This window comes from Notechis scutatus, chromosome 5, assembly GCF_049901735.1.
Source record: "Notechis scutatus isolate UNSWTSFEM ecotype Mainland chromosome 5, rNotScu1.2, whole genome shotgun sequence".
Classification (NCBI taxonomy): Eukaryota; Metazoa; Chordata; class Lepidosauria; order Squamata; family Elapidae; genus Notechis; species Notechis scutatus.
The window spans coordinates 83,727,358-83,743,224 of NC_142013.1; the positions used below are offsets into that span (position 1 = coordinate 83,727,358).

Genomic DNA, 15,867 nt, shown 5'->3' on the forward strand with positions numbered 1-15,867 from the left:
TAGCAGTGTTCTATACTGTATACTGTCCACATCCAGTGAAACTTTATGGGTGTGAGTGAGAGGAGAAAGTTGAACTTGTACTGTAATTATTGATGGCCATATTCAGTGGACATCTTCACCTATTTATTTTGCATGCGTGTTGGCTCTGAGTTCATCTCAGAAGGCCCAGCTTCCTAAATCCCTTTGAAGTTACATTGAGGTTGGGAGATTTTAAACAATTCTACAGGGATGCCCAGTTTATTGGATCATTCTCTTATTGCCATGAACTGACACAGAAAGAATTCTCATAAAATCCTCTATTTCTTAATTATGGCTATGAACTATCAGAAATTTTCTTCTCAACTAAGCTCTTGTGCATGTCTGCTCGAAATTGAATGTTCACATGACACACTAAAACCTTCTCAATTTGCACCTGTCAATTTTCTTATCCAACACCAGGACCTTTTCTCTTTCAAACTGGAGCAACCAACATTTTTTATTAATCCTTACTCCAATTTGAAAACAGCAATTAACTGTAATTTTAAATTAGCATCCAAATGCACTTAGCATACAACCTAAATGCTCTCACAGACTTAGAACAAACAAAATATTGGCCTAACCTATATTGCTAGTAGGCATTTATGGTTGATAGGGGACTCATTTTGAAGTTTGATTTGAACACAAATGATGTTTTTAGGATTATTCCTTTTCCTTCAAAGGATTATATGAAAACAGAATGTCTCTTTCAATAATAACCTAACAATACTAAGTCTTAATTCCATAGTCCTCCTAATTATTTAGGAATGAGTTCTCCCGCTTAATCTCACTTGTGTATATGACTTGAATTTTATGAGTTTGTCTTTAAACAGGAAAAAAATTATTCAATCATAGATTTTTAAAAAACTAGTCAAATCTCTTGTTTAATATAATGATTTAGTAAAGTTAACACTTGGAATATGTATTCATATACCTTATCAATATACCTTATCATGCTTCTTTGAAGAGTTAGATGTTTACTTTTTCTGTTTATATTAGAATAATAATATACCTATCTATTATCTCAGAAGGTAAATTACAAAAATTAAGCATTAATTTGTGAATTAGTTACTAGCATCCAGGTTTTCAAAACTACATTCATTCAAATTATTCTCATTATTGAAAAGAATTTGGCAAGAGTGCATACGTAATTGGCATTACATCATCGTTAGGAAGTCTGACATTTAAATATTATCTGGACTTTTGTCTTGTACATATTATACATTGGTCTATATTATGCACATGGACATTATTTATCTTTTATTTCAAAATGATAATGTTTGAAGAATGATTCAACTTGCCAATCAATGTATTCAGGTCTGTGTAAGTACTGCCTGTGCTAATAGGAATGATCAGTCACTGACTGGAATAAAACACTTTAGAAAAGAAAGGTTGCAGACACGATCAGATTATGCTCTTAGCCACTTTATCCTTTTGTGAGTCTTTTCTCCCTTAGAGCTCTTTCTAAGAGAAGAAAAAAAATGACACAACTACACTATTAACTCATTATTAGTGCTGTTATTATTACTGCACTTCCTATTAATACCAGAGTTGACTGAAACATTAGAACCAAAAAACCTTCTCCAGAATATAGCAAAGTATGTTGTTGTAATAAAAATGTATTTCATTAAGATAAAAAAATTAGATTAGAGGAAATAAAAATGGATTTGATCTATACATATAATCTTTCCCTTATGTGTAGCATGCACATATAAACGTTTATAGAAGGTAAAGAAACAAGCCACAAGGCCTTGAAGATTCTGGTATCTATAAATGCAAAGTGACAAACATCAAAATCAGTTCTTCAATGACCTTGTAAATACAGCATTCTTCTTGAATAATTTTTATTTATTCTATTATTGAATCAAATTTAAAAATGGCCAGCAAGCCATTACAAAAGATACAATTAATTTAGCTACAGTTTCACAAATTTGTAAACATTTGGTGTAAAATGTGTGAAATATTTTAAAAGTACTTGGAAGGAATGAAAATTTATAAAAATAAATTTTGAAAAAAGTACTTGGAAGAATAAGTTAACTTTATCAAACTAATCAGCCACTAACATACATTGAGATCATTGGATTTTTCTCAGACCAAAACAAGTCACTTCAAAACAATGAAAAAAAATGACATGTCAGATCACTATTTTATAATATGACCATATGCTTCAGGACAGAACTATAGGAGAATAATAACAATAACAATGAATTGGCCTGATCTGAGGGCCAAAATTATTAAGCGTTGATTTTGCAGCATGTTTAACACAATGTATGGTTTAGAACAGTCTTGAAAATGCTAACTGCCTTTCCAACTGGACTTAAAAAATTTCAGTTTTTTTAAATTAATTGATGGGAGACACACATACACACACAAAAAAAAAAACCCAACCATTTTTTTTAAAAAAATAAAATAAAATAGTGACAGCAAATCAGAAAATTAACCATTCTTTTATTTAATTTTTAGTACTAGCCTATAGTACTAATATATATTTGTTTGGTTCATTGATTAAAAAATATTTTTGAATTATCTTTTAGCCCCTACCTGCTACAACCTCATCCAAAATAAATAAAAAATAAAGAATCAGAAGCACTGTTTACAAGCAGAGTGCAATAAGAAAGAAAGACAGAAAAAAAGAAAGGCAGACAGACTTTGAAACATCTTGATATGCCAAGCAAAACAGTCATTAAAACATAAATGGAGATAATATATCCTACCTGGTTGCAGTGTAAAAGAAGGTGTACCCTTGTACCAACCTGTCAGACTTCTCCAACCTATAGGGGACATTGATCGATTTGACTGATTACATGGCATCAGATTGATGTTGACTCTTAGCAACAACATATGTAGATTTTTTCCATGATTGTACAAGGGCAAAAGAGGTCTATTTGAGCACATATTTAGTTTCATGGTTAAAATTAACCAGAGTAAAACTAGTCTGTGAAAATCACAGGCATCCAACAGAACATGTTTTTAAAAAAGCTAAAGTGGTAGCTTCAGCCACGTGATGGAGTCCACTCTAGTGACTTTGTTGCTAGCCTCTCCAGATGCCCATGTTTAACATCAATGGAGATAAAAGCATGTTATCTTTTTTTACATAGTAATTGTTTTTACTTTGCTTAAGATTTACTTCTGTTGTTTTTAAATATGCTTACTACCAATGGGAGATGTGTGCGCCTTGCTGATTGTTGCTTATGCTCAAGTCCCAGCTTCCCTTTTTATTAGCCAAATTATCTGGCACTGAATTGTCACTCAGCAACATTAGGAGGATCACATTTCCTCTTTCCCAGTAGTATACAGTTATTAGAAATAAAAATAAATGTCTCTGCTTATCTACTCAGTAGTAAGCCCCACTACTTAGTTAAAGGGACTTAAATGGTGCATCATTTGCAGACTTCAGATACTGCTGGTAATACAGAATACAAGCCTTGTCAGAATTCCCCCCAAATACCTCTTGGGAATGTAACTGCCCACCCCTCCTCAAAGAAAAGAAATTAAAGAGCAGCTCTGTTTCCCATATTACAAACTCTATTTTTTGAATACTTTCCAGATCTCTGCTGGTTTAATTTCTTAGTCCCATCTGTTTCCCTCTCGCTGGCTATATTTGTTAGTGTTTCCTCAAGCGGCATGCTGTACAGCATCTCTGGCACTCAGGAAGAGGGGTGGGGGAAAAGGGCATAGATTGATCATTTTATAGGACAGGGAAAAGTTTATTTTGGGCTGGAGTGTAGAGTGCATTTCATTGCTTCCTGCCCACCAATATAGGAGTCCTTCTTTGGAGAGACTGAGAGATTGTGTGGGAAACTGGAGAGGAAAATATAGCAGGGACTGTTTAGGTACAGCAAGGAGAAGGGGAAAGAGGTAGCTATATCAGGAGGGCCATTAGAAAACTTATCTGTCTTTTTTACCTTAGCACATAAAAGCTCCCGGCTCAGCATGCTATGTGTCAAATCTATCATTTGATATGTCAGGAACCATTATTCCCTCTTTTGTCACTAGTTTTGACCAAAGAATGAAAAATTGCTGTCTTACACAGACAAAATTATTGCTGAAAAAAAGGGCAACTCCGGCACTCAGGAGCAGGCCAAGGTGAAACACAGGGAAATTCTCCTTAGATTAGGTCTGGGTTAAGAGAATATTGATCTGTGTGCTAAAAACTGTTGATCTCTCTGAGCAGAGAATGACAAATTGTGGCAAACAAAAAAATTGAGTGCCTCCAAGGACATTCAAGCAGCTCTGTCATCTCCCCCCACCCCCCCAAAGTTATTTATCTGCCCAGTGGTTAATTCTCGTGAGGATTAAACTAAAATACGCAAATATTTTACAGACAGGAAAAAAAACCCTACAAGGAGCAGTGAAGATATGATAGATGGAGAGAGAAAGAGGTAGGGAGGGGGAGAGAGAGAGACACAGAGAGAGACAGAGATAGAGACACAGAGAGAAAGGAAGGAAGGAAGGAAGGAAGGAAGGAAGGAAGGAAGGAAGGAAGGAAGGAAGGAAGGAAGGAAGGAAGGAAGGAAGGAAGGAAGGTGATAGGTTGATCAGAGATAATCTTCCAGATATATAGATTAGCTGATATGGTTCTTCAGTGTAGATAAAAATACATTTTATAATTGAAGCTTGACATGTTTCCATTTCTAACCAAACATTATTTAGGGAGAATCCTTAGTTCATTGTGAAATTCAAATACTAAAAATTGTTGTCTGTTCTGTTTTCATACATATATCCTTGATACTCATAAGGTATGAAAAAGCTTAAATAAGTTAGGAAAGATTCATAGGTTATGCTTCTAAAACCCCATTATTTATTTGAAATATTTAAGTTAGCAGGGACAGACTCTTGGGCTGCAAAGGGTACTTTGTAATCACATTCAAGAGTTAACAACAGCAGTCAGCTGAGGATTACAGTAAGCACAAGTACTATAAATTCTGATTCATTGCTTTAATTATGGAAAAAGGATAAGTCACAAACAGCTGATAAACTGGCACCCAAAAACTTCTGCAGAAAGATAAGATTTATGACCAAAACCATGATAAAAATCAGGTTTCAAACAGCGTATGAAAATGCTCGTATTTTTATAAGTTTATTTTTTTAAAAAAAAATAGTAATCTACCAAAATTGTTTGAGTCAGCCAGTCTCAAAATTTGGCAAATAAGTAAATAAATGAAGCCCCACCTTTAACAATTTTATGCGTATCAGTTCAGCTTCTTCAGCACCTGCTTTGCTGAGCGACACATTCATACCTCACTCAATCTGAGTACAAACCCAGCTCAGATATTGCAATCCAACCCTCATGATTGTGGACTTAGAACAGACAGTCGTGTTCATGTGGAGGTGAAGGATGGGGCAAATATCAATATGTCTGTGCCCTTTATGTGATGGGCAAGCTTTACCATTAGCCAGAGTGAAACACCTGCCTTGAGGATCCGATCCTAAGATAATAAAGGGAGTTAGAGCAACTTAGATGACAGAACTTCTTTTCTCATCCCTCTTATCCTCAATATCTGAGCTATCCTATTACTTTATAGTGCTGTGGTGGAGGCTGTCCCAGTTTAATTCTGAAGTTTCAAATGCCAGTCTGATCAGTCTTGTTCTTTGCCTCAGGCAGCAAAATGCCTCAGGCTGTGTTTGTTTACATGCATTTAAATACCTTGTTCCTGTTTAACATCTTCAGAAAGTTTGTGAGAGGGATAAGTAGATGTCAAGATTTTCCAATACAGTAGAGTGTGTTGTCTTGTCTGAAGAAGGTGTAAGGGATATGTGAGGGATCTAATTTGTAGAGTCCAACTGGTCTGACAATCCTGGGATGCCACCAGCAATTGAGCCCCCAAATGTTATTGGCTTTTTCAATTAGAGGCCACACTAGATACAGCCTCTATTATTATTATTTTAATATTTTACTAAAAGACTATAACGAACATAAATAAAAGACTAATTAAAAGAATAAGAGAACAGATATCAATAAGTAATATAATAATATAAATAAGAAGAAAAAAAGTCAAAGGAATAATTGATCCATCAATGGCAAAAGATGGAAAGAAGTTGATGAGCCATAGGGAGAGAGCAGAATTGTTTAATCTCTTTTTGTATCTGTCTTCATGCAAAAGGAGAAAAAACTAACTTATCAAAAGCAGCATCATGGGAGACAGAACAAGAATGCAAGTCATTCTTGGATCAGTTCAAATCACCAACACTAGCTGGTTTATATTCCAGGATTCTAAAGGAGCTGGCAGATGTGGTCTCAGAACCACTGAGCAAATTCTTTCAGAACTCCTGGAGCACAAGGGAACTGCAGGAAAACTGGAAAAGAATTGTTGTGGTTCCATCTTAATAAAGGGAAAAAAATGAATCCAGGAAACTACACACCAGTCAGCTTGATATCAATAGCTGGGAAAATGGTCAATAAGGCACAAAATTAAAATTCATAAGGAAGGGAAGTTGTTTCTTTTGTTAATGTGATTTTCAATTCTATTCCAAACTATGTTTTATAGTCTCCAAAAATGCTTTTCTCAGATAAAAGAGGCTTTTGTTTTTCCATATACTCAAACTGCTAGGAATTTCTTTGAAATTTCTCTTGATAGTATTTTTGAATTTAATTTATTGTTGGGATAGATATTATTCCTATTGTTATTCTTTTCTGCTACATAGTTCTCCATTTCTTAGAAACCTTCCGGCTACCTATATTAATCAACTTGGAAAAAAACCTCTAAGTGGTTTTTCCTGTTTTATTTTCTTCAGCATCATCAGCCATTCTGAGCTCCCTCTTCTCTTTCTGAGAAAACAGGGAGAAATATGATTTAATTGAATGAACTTAGATCTGTCCAGAAACCAAAGGATTACTTGAAAATTTTTCCACATATCCAGAACACCTCAAACAATTCTATATGAGAAGATGCAGCTTTGCATAGAATGCAAAGAAGAGGAGAGGAACCGGGAATATAACCTGCAAAACCATGTAAAAATGCCTTTTACAAAGGAATCCATGAAAGTGGATTATATTATACAAATAAATGGCAACCAGCTTACTTCAGATTCTTCGATTTCATCTGAAAGCAAACACTTTCCACTAAGTGCACATTTATGTTAACTGCTTGCTCTTGGCCAGCAAAGTTTCACTTGCACTGAAATTTATGGAGATCAAAAATAAACACCTATAAACACTTAAATTAATTTAAATGATATTTCAGTAACAAATCTACTGAATTACTTCTCCATACAATAAGATTTTTGTTTTCATAAATACAGATACTAGGCATTCTTTTATGAAAGGAAGAGAAGGGAAGGGAAGGGAAGGGAAGGGAAGGGAAGGGGAAGGAAGGAAGGAAGGAAGGAAGGAAGGAAGGAAGGAAGGAAGGAAGGAAGGAAGGAAGGAAGGAAGGAAGGAAGGAAGATATCTATAGATTATTGTTAATTGTTCTGTTTGACAACTGCTCCAGCACCTAATCTATCTCTTAAAAATGGAAAAGTACTTAATGTCTCAGTAGAAGTTTGTGATTTATTTTCAAGATTTTTTAGTATGCTAGGAATCAGGTTTAACTGCAGATTTTCAGGGTCTACATGCACATATCCATTCCATTAAAAATGTTAGGAATCTTTTGTTGGTGAATGTAATGCATTCTCCTATAGCCAAAGACTAAAAATTTTGAGGTGTATTTTATAGATCCAGGAGAGCCATTTGCCAGAATGGCAATGATATTGGTTCAGTAATTTCTTGTATTTAGCAGATAAAGAGGACAAACATCACAGTTTATATCTTGGAGGAAGAAACTTGAAGGAAATATTCCTTGGCACCAAGCATGGACAATGATTCCAGACTTAGTTGTAGATTTTATGAGTTTTTTTCTGCCTGTGGTAGACCATTCTAGCCAATCTTATAATGTGAGACTTACAAGAGTACTTACAATCTTAGTAATATTGAATCATCTCTTTTGAATGATATGTAGATGTTGTTTATGTGCCTGTTGATGGCTGATTTGTCTGAATGCTAGGCTTCTGGGATTTTAAATAAAATACCTATTTTAGTTATGTTATCAAGATATATTAATATCTGCTATTTCTGATTGAGATGTTATTACTGACATAATACATTCCCAATGAAATATAATCAATGCATGAGAAAAGAGTGAAAACAGAAAGAATAAAAAGGAAGATATCCATTCCATACAAGTTGATGGATATTTCAAACAAGAGTTGAAACAAATTTGCAGAGCTCAGCTACTAGTTAAGATGCTTGGTCTGGGTATCCTGTTCCATTTTTAAAATACTTGAAATATTACACAATTATATTTCATATGAGATCATACTCTGGAGCAATTTTGGGAATCCACAGATATCATCTAAGCATGTCATAGACAATCTGTCATGTGAACACTATGTTTCTCCCCATGTAGTAATAGAATGCCTATCCTTAAATATGAATCATATTCATAGGTCCAACTATGATCTCAAAATCTATGGTAGCATTTATTAGAAAAGTTAACCTAATGATTCAATCTATTGTTTTAAGTCCGAGTGAGCCTTATCATTTCATTTCATCCATTTTTGTTTAACTGTTCAGCATTGTTTTTAAAAAGAGGACATTTGAATCAGTATGCTTAGGAGAATTTAGTCCACAGCACCCCAATATACATTATTCAAGAAATATAAACACCAATGACAGACCCATGAATACATACATCACTGCCTGTAAATGATGGAGTGCAGCTGCCCGAGGTTTGGTCACTTTGTACTATTCTGAGTTTAGAAGCAGGAAGAAAAGAAAAAGGAAGTATCAGCTGGGCATATTATATGATAACATATTTAATTTTAAAATGTAGATGGATGGTGTTTGATAAATGGGCATAGATTTGTGTAAAGAAATAGAGCCCAGCAGCAGAGTTTGTGCTAATGTCCAAATAAAAATCCTCAAAAGTTAATTGGTTTTAAATAAAGTTCAGTCTTAATTTGACACATACATACTGCCACATCCCTTGGCATTGGGATCAAAAATGTACAGACATAATCAAATTTATCCAAAAGATCTATATGTTTTACCAATAATAAAATGGCAGTATGTGTTTGCAGGTCCCTGTGTCTTATTAGGGAAATTAAGGAGAGCAATGAATTGAATCTATAGTCTCAGGAGGATGAAGGGATGGGACCAGTCATAGTGATAGGGTTAGAAGAAGAAGAAGAAGAAGCTGGGTTACTATAATATTTAAAACACTAAGAGGTTCAATCATTAGACCAGTAATGCTATGATTACTTACTAAGTGTAAAATCTTAACACAACTAACTTGATTTTTGGTCCAAACTAAAATAGTGCAACCACTTATTGTTAGTGATTAATGACAATGTCAGAAGGTACACCAGTGCAAAATGAATGAAAACAAAACTGTGGTATAATATACAGATATGGAAGTAATAAATACCTTTAGCATGTATTATGGAAAAATGGTTAGAAATGCAATGGTAGATGTCTGTATTTACAATCCCAATCAACACCTATAGATTCTATTAGCAAAACTAATAAAGATATACAGTTTATGTTTTATTTTATTTGCGGTGTCAGTTGTCTCAGAAAGACTCACATTCATAAAAAGATAATAAAAGAATACCCAAGATTCAAAGTAGGAGAAGTAATTTATTTTGTTTGTTACATGCTTTTTTTAATAAAAGAGTTGAAACAATATTTCAGGTTCATTTTTATTCAGTTCTGTTTCCTTGTTTTACATGTATTTTATGTTTTTAACACACATTTTAAGATTGCTTTAGCCTGTTACATAAGAAATTCAAATATAACCACAATTTATATCAGGTTGAAATCCAAATCATGTTGATCTTAGGTAAGGACGCTACAATCTTTGTTTTCTCACTCAGAGCAATGGATAATGTCAATCACTGGCTTCAAAATTGTGGGTTTGTCCATGTGATCAAAACCTCACTCAGTTTTAATGTCTGTGACTCATATTGCACACAATAAAAAGAAGCAAGACTTTGATCCTCAAGTCACAGCTGTTATTTTGAAGGTTGTGACTGTAATCTAAAGATGCTTTTTATATTGTCGACTATTCCATTGCAGGTAGTTAGTGACGATTGTTGTTCCATAAAGGTACCAAAAAGAAAATATGAATGTTCTTCTCCTGTGAATAATATTATGCTTTGATGCTAATAGGGAGTTAATCGTAACATAAATTGTGCGTGCTCCAACATTGGAGGTTTTTAGGAAGAGTTTGAACAATCATTTGTCTGAAATGGTATAGGCTTTCCTGCTTAAGTAGCGAGTTGGACTAGAAGACCTCCAAGGTCCCTTCCAACTCAATTATTCTGTTATTTTGTTAAATGATTGGCACATTGCTGATCACTTCCGAACCCCTTTTTATTGCTTTATTTCTTAATAAAAGAGTTTTTTTCTGTTTAACTTTCTTGCCAACAATATCTTAACATTCATGACAGAGCGATTGAGAAGACAGAGAAAATAAGATTCTACCTTCATCTGAGGGAGAAGCAGCCTGGTGACCTAGCAGAAGAGCAGCCAGCAGCTTTAGCAGAGTTTAACCTGAATCCAAAAGAATAAGGAAAAAGGTACTGACCTTCTCGCTGTGGTATGAATGATGTACCAACTTTTATACTGATCCCAGGAAAAAAATATTAATGTATGATTTGAAGCAGAATTTTTAAAAATTGAATTGGAGATTGGATTCCTTAGATTTTAGTAAAAAAAATAATAATAATAATGGTGGAGCTGAAAGTTCTGTTGAATGAGTCATGTGAAATAAGACTTCCTCAGCCTGAAAACTGGTGAAAGAATTTGCAGCAGATGTGGCAAATGTTTGAAGATAAACAAATACGTACAGAATGAACTGATATTGATAGAGACTCACAGTAATAGTTTACATTTATAAACATTCTTCACACACTAAGCAAAATCAGCCTTTAGTGGCTTTCATGAAAACAAAATCTACAAGTAAGATTTCAGTTACTTATCGTTTGGGGGGGGGGGGGGGGGGGGGGGGGGGGGGGGGGGGGGGGGGGGGGGGGGGGGGGGGGGGGGGGGGGGGGGGGGGGGGGGGGGGGGGGGGGGGGGGGGGGGGGGGGGGGGGGGGGGGGGGGGGGGGGGGGGGGGGGGGGGGGGGGGGGGGGGGGGGGGGGGGGGGGGGGGGGGGGGGGGGGGGGGGGGGGGGGGGGGGGGGGGGGGGGGGGGGGGGGGGGGGGGGGGGGGGGGGGGGGGGGGGGGGGGGGGGGGGGGGGGGGGGGGGGGGGGGGGGGGGGGGGGGGGGGGGGGGGGGGGGGGGGGGGGGGGGGGGGGGGGGGGGGGGGGGGGGGGGGGGGGGGGGGGGGGGGGGGGGGGGGGGGGGGGGGGGGGGGGGGGTATATTATTGTGTGTTTCCATTTCCATTTAGCTGGGGGAAAAAACCAGTTACTTTGTTGTCAGAGTCCTGAGCTCTACTATGCTCCAGCATATTTTACATTTCTCAAGGCAAACAGATTTTCAAGAATGGAAGGAAACTGAGAAGATAATAATGTACTTCTGTATCATCCACAATGTAAAGCTCAGGTAGCAATGATACACAAATGGATGAATCTTCATTCTTTTTCCAGAAACTTTCAGTTTACTTCTCCGTGCTGGCATGGAAATGTTTTGGACTCTTGTGGTTGAAAAATTATTCTGGTTAAAAGAGTAGCAGTCCTTTTTAATTTTTCTACTTCTTAAAAAAAAAAGAGCGGATTTTCTATATTATGGTTTTAGCATGTCCGATATGGAAGCCCAAGAAAACGGAGTAGGTGGGATCAGAACAACTTCTTTCTTAGGTTCTGCTCTTTTTTCTTTTCTTTTTTCTTTTTCTGTTTTATGTATATATCAACATAAAATATACCCTCAAAAAAAACCAAGAAATTAATTATAAGAGATTGTAGGGGGAAAAAGGGTAGGAATTTAGGAGGAAACCGGCAACACAACCCAGATGTGAGATCTACGGGGAGCAAACATTTCAAAGAGACTTTGCCTGACTTATCTAAGATCCATCCTGGAAAAAGAGACTAGCACCATTTTTCCATTCCTGAGATTTGGAATGATTTGGGCATTTACATGCAAGGTGATGCTTGTTTCCACATGTTTTGCATTTCACGGCTAATTCAGGACAAAGAAAGTTAGTAAGGCAGGTTGGTACCAGGTGTCATTTTTATTCTTTCTCTCTCTCTCTCTTTCTCTCTCTCTCTCTCTCTCTCTCTCTCTGTCATTTGATTTATAAGCAACTTCAGTCACTGAAGCTGTTAGATACATCAACCCTATCCGTTAAATTGTTTATTTCATGATACAGAAAGAAACTGTTCTCCTTATGTACACATTAAAGCTAGAATAACCTAAAGCCACTCTCTTAGAGACCGTATTTTTTTCCAGTGGTTCCAGAAAGTTCTGTGACCTTTTGATGTAGCTATATAGAGACACAGAAATGTTAATTCTTGCCTGGTGTACATATCTTTCTCTTATCCTGCTTTTGCCCTTCTTGTATCTAATTCTTTTTTTTTAGGGGGGGGGGACTTTCGCAATGATTTTGATGTTTGCTGCTGTTTAATAAATCAACATTAAGCTGTGTTTGTTTGTTTATTTTTGCTAACCATACTGAGAGCTGAGTGTATCTGCTGTGACATGGATAGAGGAATTGTCTCAGACTGTATTTATTGGAAACTTAACTAGAAATAACCCATGGTAACTTTCTAACACAAGCAACTCTTGGCAACATACAATAAATTAATAAGCCATTTTTTAAAATGGAAGTCAGTAAGCCAGTAATAACATAACAATATTAAGCACCATATTGAGAAAACATCATAAATTTAAAAAATACATAGACTTTAATATTGCATTATAAATCATCTTGCTCCAAGACTGCTGAAAGAAACAAGTTTTCCATGAAGGGGGAAAGAGGATGCTCAGAGAGAATGCTATTTCAGAGGACAGGCTTGGCCACTGAGAAGGGATACTTCCAGGGGTGGGATTCAATTTTTTTAATAACTGATTCTGTGGGCGTGGCTTAGTTGGTGGGCATGGCTTGGTGGTCATGTGACTGGGTGGATGTGGCTTGGTGGTCATGTTATTGGCTGGGCGTGGCCAATTCAATATCACTCACATCGAGGCACGCATCTCTTTGCCTGGCCTCTCATGACTGTGGGGATGCTGCAACAGTCATAAGTGTGAAAAATGGTCATAAGTCACTTTTTTCAGTGCCATTGTAACTTTGAATAGTCACTCGACACAAGCAAAGTACCAGCAAAGGAGGGGGGAAAAACTCCAGAGACGTTCCTGAGGCAGGAAGTCTAGTCTTGCCAAGAATGTAATAAGGGTTAACGGAGAGGCAGCTTCTGTAAGCAACACCAGAATGTTTCCTTCCTACCTTCCTTACAGGATTAGGCCAGTAATTTCTTCTAAGAACCGGTTCTCCGAACTGCTTAGAATGTTAACAACCGGTTCTAGTGAATAGGTGCGAACTGGTAGAATCCCACCCCTGGACTTCACCCCTGAAGTCCTAAAAGGGGTCACTCTTTTATCAGTGAAACTGGGAGCATATCAACTTAGCCAGATCTTTCTGAATGAGCAGAGACCATTGAAGAAAGGCAGTCCTGAAGATACCTAAGACCTCGCACCCTTTTTGAACATGTACATGCCATCTAATGTTTAAATATAGTAGCTTTATATATTTCTGAATGTTTAGAAAATCTGTGTTGTTATTTGAGAAATTGTTGTTAAGGTTTGAAATGGTGATCATCCCAACTTTTGAAATCAGTGGGATTTGGATGCAATATTGCTGCAGTTAAGCTGCCTCATCCTCCCTAGGTAAGCAAGGAGGAGGCCTATCTGCATATAATTCTTGATTGATAAAGCAGTTCTTCAAAAGGTCATGGCGAAAAGTAGATATGCCATGCTGAGACTGGGAAGGATCTGCTGAAGACAATTTTCATGATTGTATGAAATTGTATTTGTATGTATTAATAACACAGTAAATGTTGCCTTTTAGTGTTAGTATTTACATTAACTTGTGTAAACTACTGTGTAGCCTTATTATTTCTTAGGATCAGACCATAAGGTTATTTCTTATGCTAATTGCCTCTTATTGCATCTCCAGTGTCAACGAATGCACAATACAGGAAATATCTATGCATGTGTTTGTGTATAAATGTCTGTTTTGTTTGTTTGCTTTTGTGATAGAAAAATAGGAAATGGTTTCAGTGGTTTAGTAGGAGGTAGTTTCCTCCCCCCCATTCCTTTTCTTTCTAGATATTCCAAACATGTCAAATTTTTCATTAAGAAAATGAACCCATCCATATGCTTGAAGGATTAGTTCCATGTAGTGTCTCTCTTTGTATGCATGCTTGTGTTTGTAAAAGTTAACATCCTGTCTTCTGTGCTGCTGGGAATTACTAGTGGCATGTTTTGACTCATTATCATGAATCTTAATCAGATGATGAAAAAAAATTAGTTCCATCATTCGAGGAAGGTTTGGGGCAAATGAGTCAAAACATCCTTATAAAACATTCTGTACTGTTTTGATTAAAACCATCTCCGGGTGATATTTTGGGCAGTTCAAAGTATCCTGGTGGGCTGAAAACAGGGCTAGTTTGATACAGCACTATCCACCCAATTTTCATGATAGCAGCAGCCACAATCTGATAAGCGTGAGGGAAGATGTTCTCATTTTTTTCCTATGAAGGTATATTTTTGATCTCCAAAGTTTGAGTGTGTGACTATAGTAAACAAATAGGATGACAAAGTATGCCAAACAGCTTTTCTGCCTCAACAGTTAAAGGAAAGGTGTTTTTTACAAATTCATTGTATTGGGATATTTTAATATTTCCACTAATATTTCCACATGGCTTCTATTCAGACAAGAGCCTGTCTTAGCTTATAAACATGAGTCCTATCACAAACTTTGGGAAATGTTTACCATCTATTTTTTGCAGAACTCTGGGAGCCGGTTAAGAGAGGGACTTTTAGAATCAGCACCATCAATATAATAAATTCTCCCCAAAAGGGAGCAGGTTAACTCTGTTTTAATTGAGCTTGAGACCTGTTGTGAACATTATATGGTTTTGTTGTGTATGGCATTGCTCTGGCAACTTTAATATTGTTTCTGTTTGCCTAATGTTAACAGTTGTGTTTATAAGTATTCTTAAGCAAAAAATAAATATTTGGAGATCTTGAAAGATAGCCTCCCTATATTATGGAGTTACTTTGAGCTATGATGAGCAGAATAAATAAATAAATCATGTTACTATGATTTGATTATTTCAGGTAACACCCTGTGAAGTTTGGTCAAAAAGTCAAACCTGTTGTCTCCCTTCAGATTATATCTTGGAATACTGCATCCAGCTTTGGTCACCACAATGTAAAAAAGAACTTGAGACTCAGAAAGAGTGAAGTCTAGAGCAACAAATACGATTAGGGGTCTGGAGAACAGTTGCTGGAATTGGATATGTTGAGTTTAATTAAAAGAAGGGATACAGGTGACATGATAGCAGTGTTCCAATATCTAAGGGGTTGCCACAAAGAAGAGGGAGTCAACCTATTTTCCAAAGCACCTGAAGGCAGGACAAGAAGCAATGGGTGGAAACTAATCAAGGAGAGAAGCAACTTAGAACTAAAGAAAAATTTCCTGACAGAACAATTAATCCGTGGAACAACTTGTCTCCAGAAGTTTAAATGTTCCAATACTGGAAGATTTTAAGAAGAGATTGGACAACCGTTTGTCTGAACTGTTATAGGGTTTCCTGCCCAAGCAGGGGGTTGGATTTGAAGACCTGCAAGTCCCTTCCAGCTCTGTTATACTGTTATAACTTTGATGCTTCTATTTGTGCCTATTTACAGCTAAATGTTGTAAA

The 15,867-nt window shown here is 36.7% G+C and overlaps 1 long non-coding RNA gene across 1 annotated transcript in view; it reads left to right on the plus strand.

Annotated features, from left to right (window-relative positions):
* LOC148130554 (uncharacterized) overlaps positions 1-15,867 on the plus strand; it is a 77,917-nt gene that overhangs the window by 37,875 nt on the left and 24,175 nt on the right. Inside the window, exon 3 of the long non-coding RNA XR_015749989.1 lies at positions 10,447-10,575. This is a non-coding gene — a long non-coding RNA (uncharacterized LOC148130554). The remainder of the gene's footprint in view (positions 1-10,446; positions 10,576-15,867) is intronic.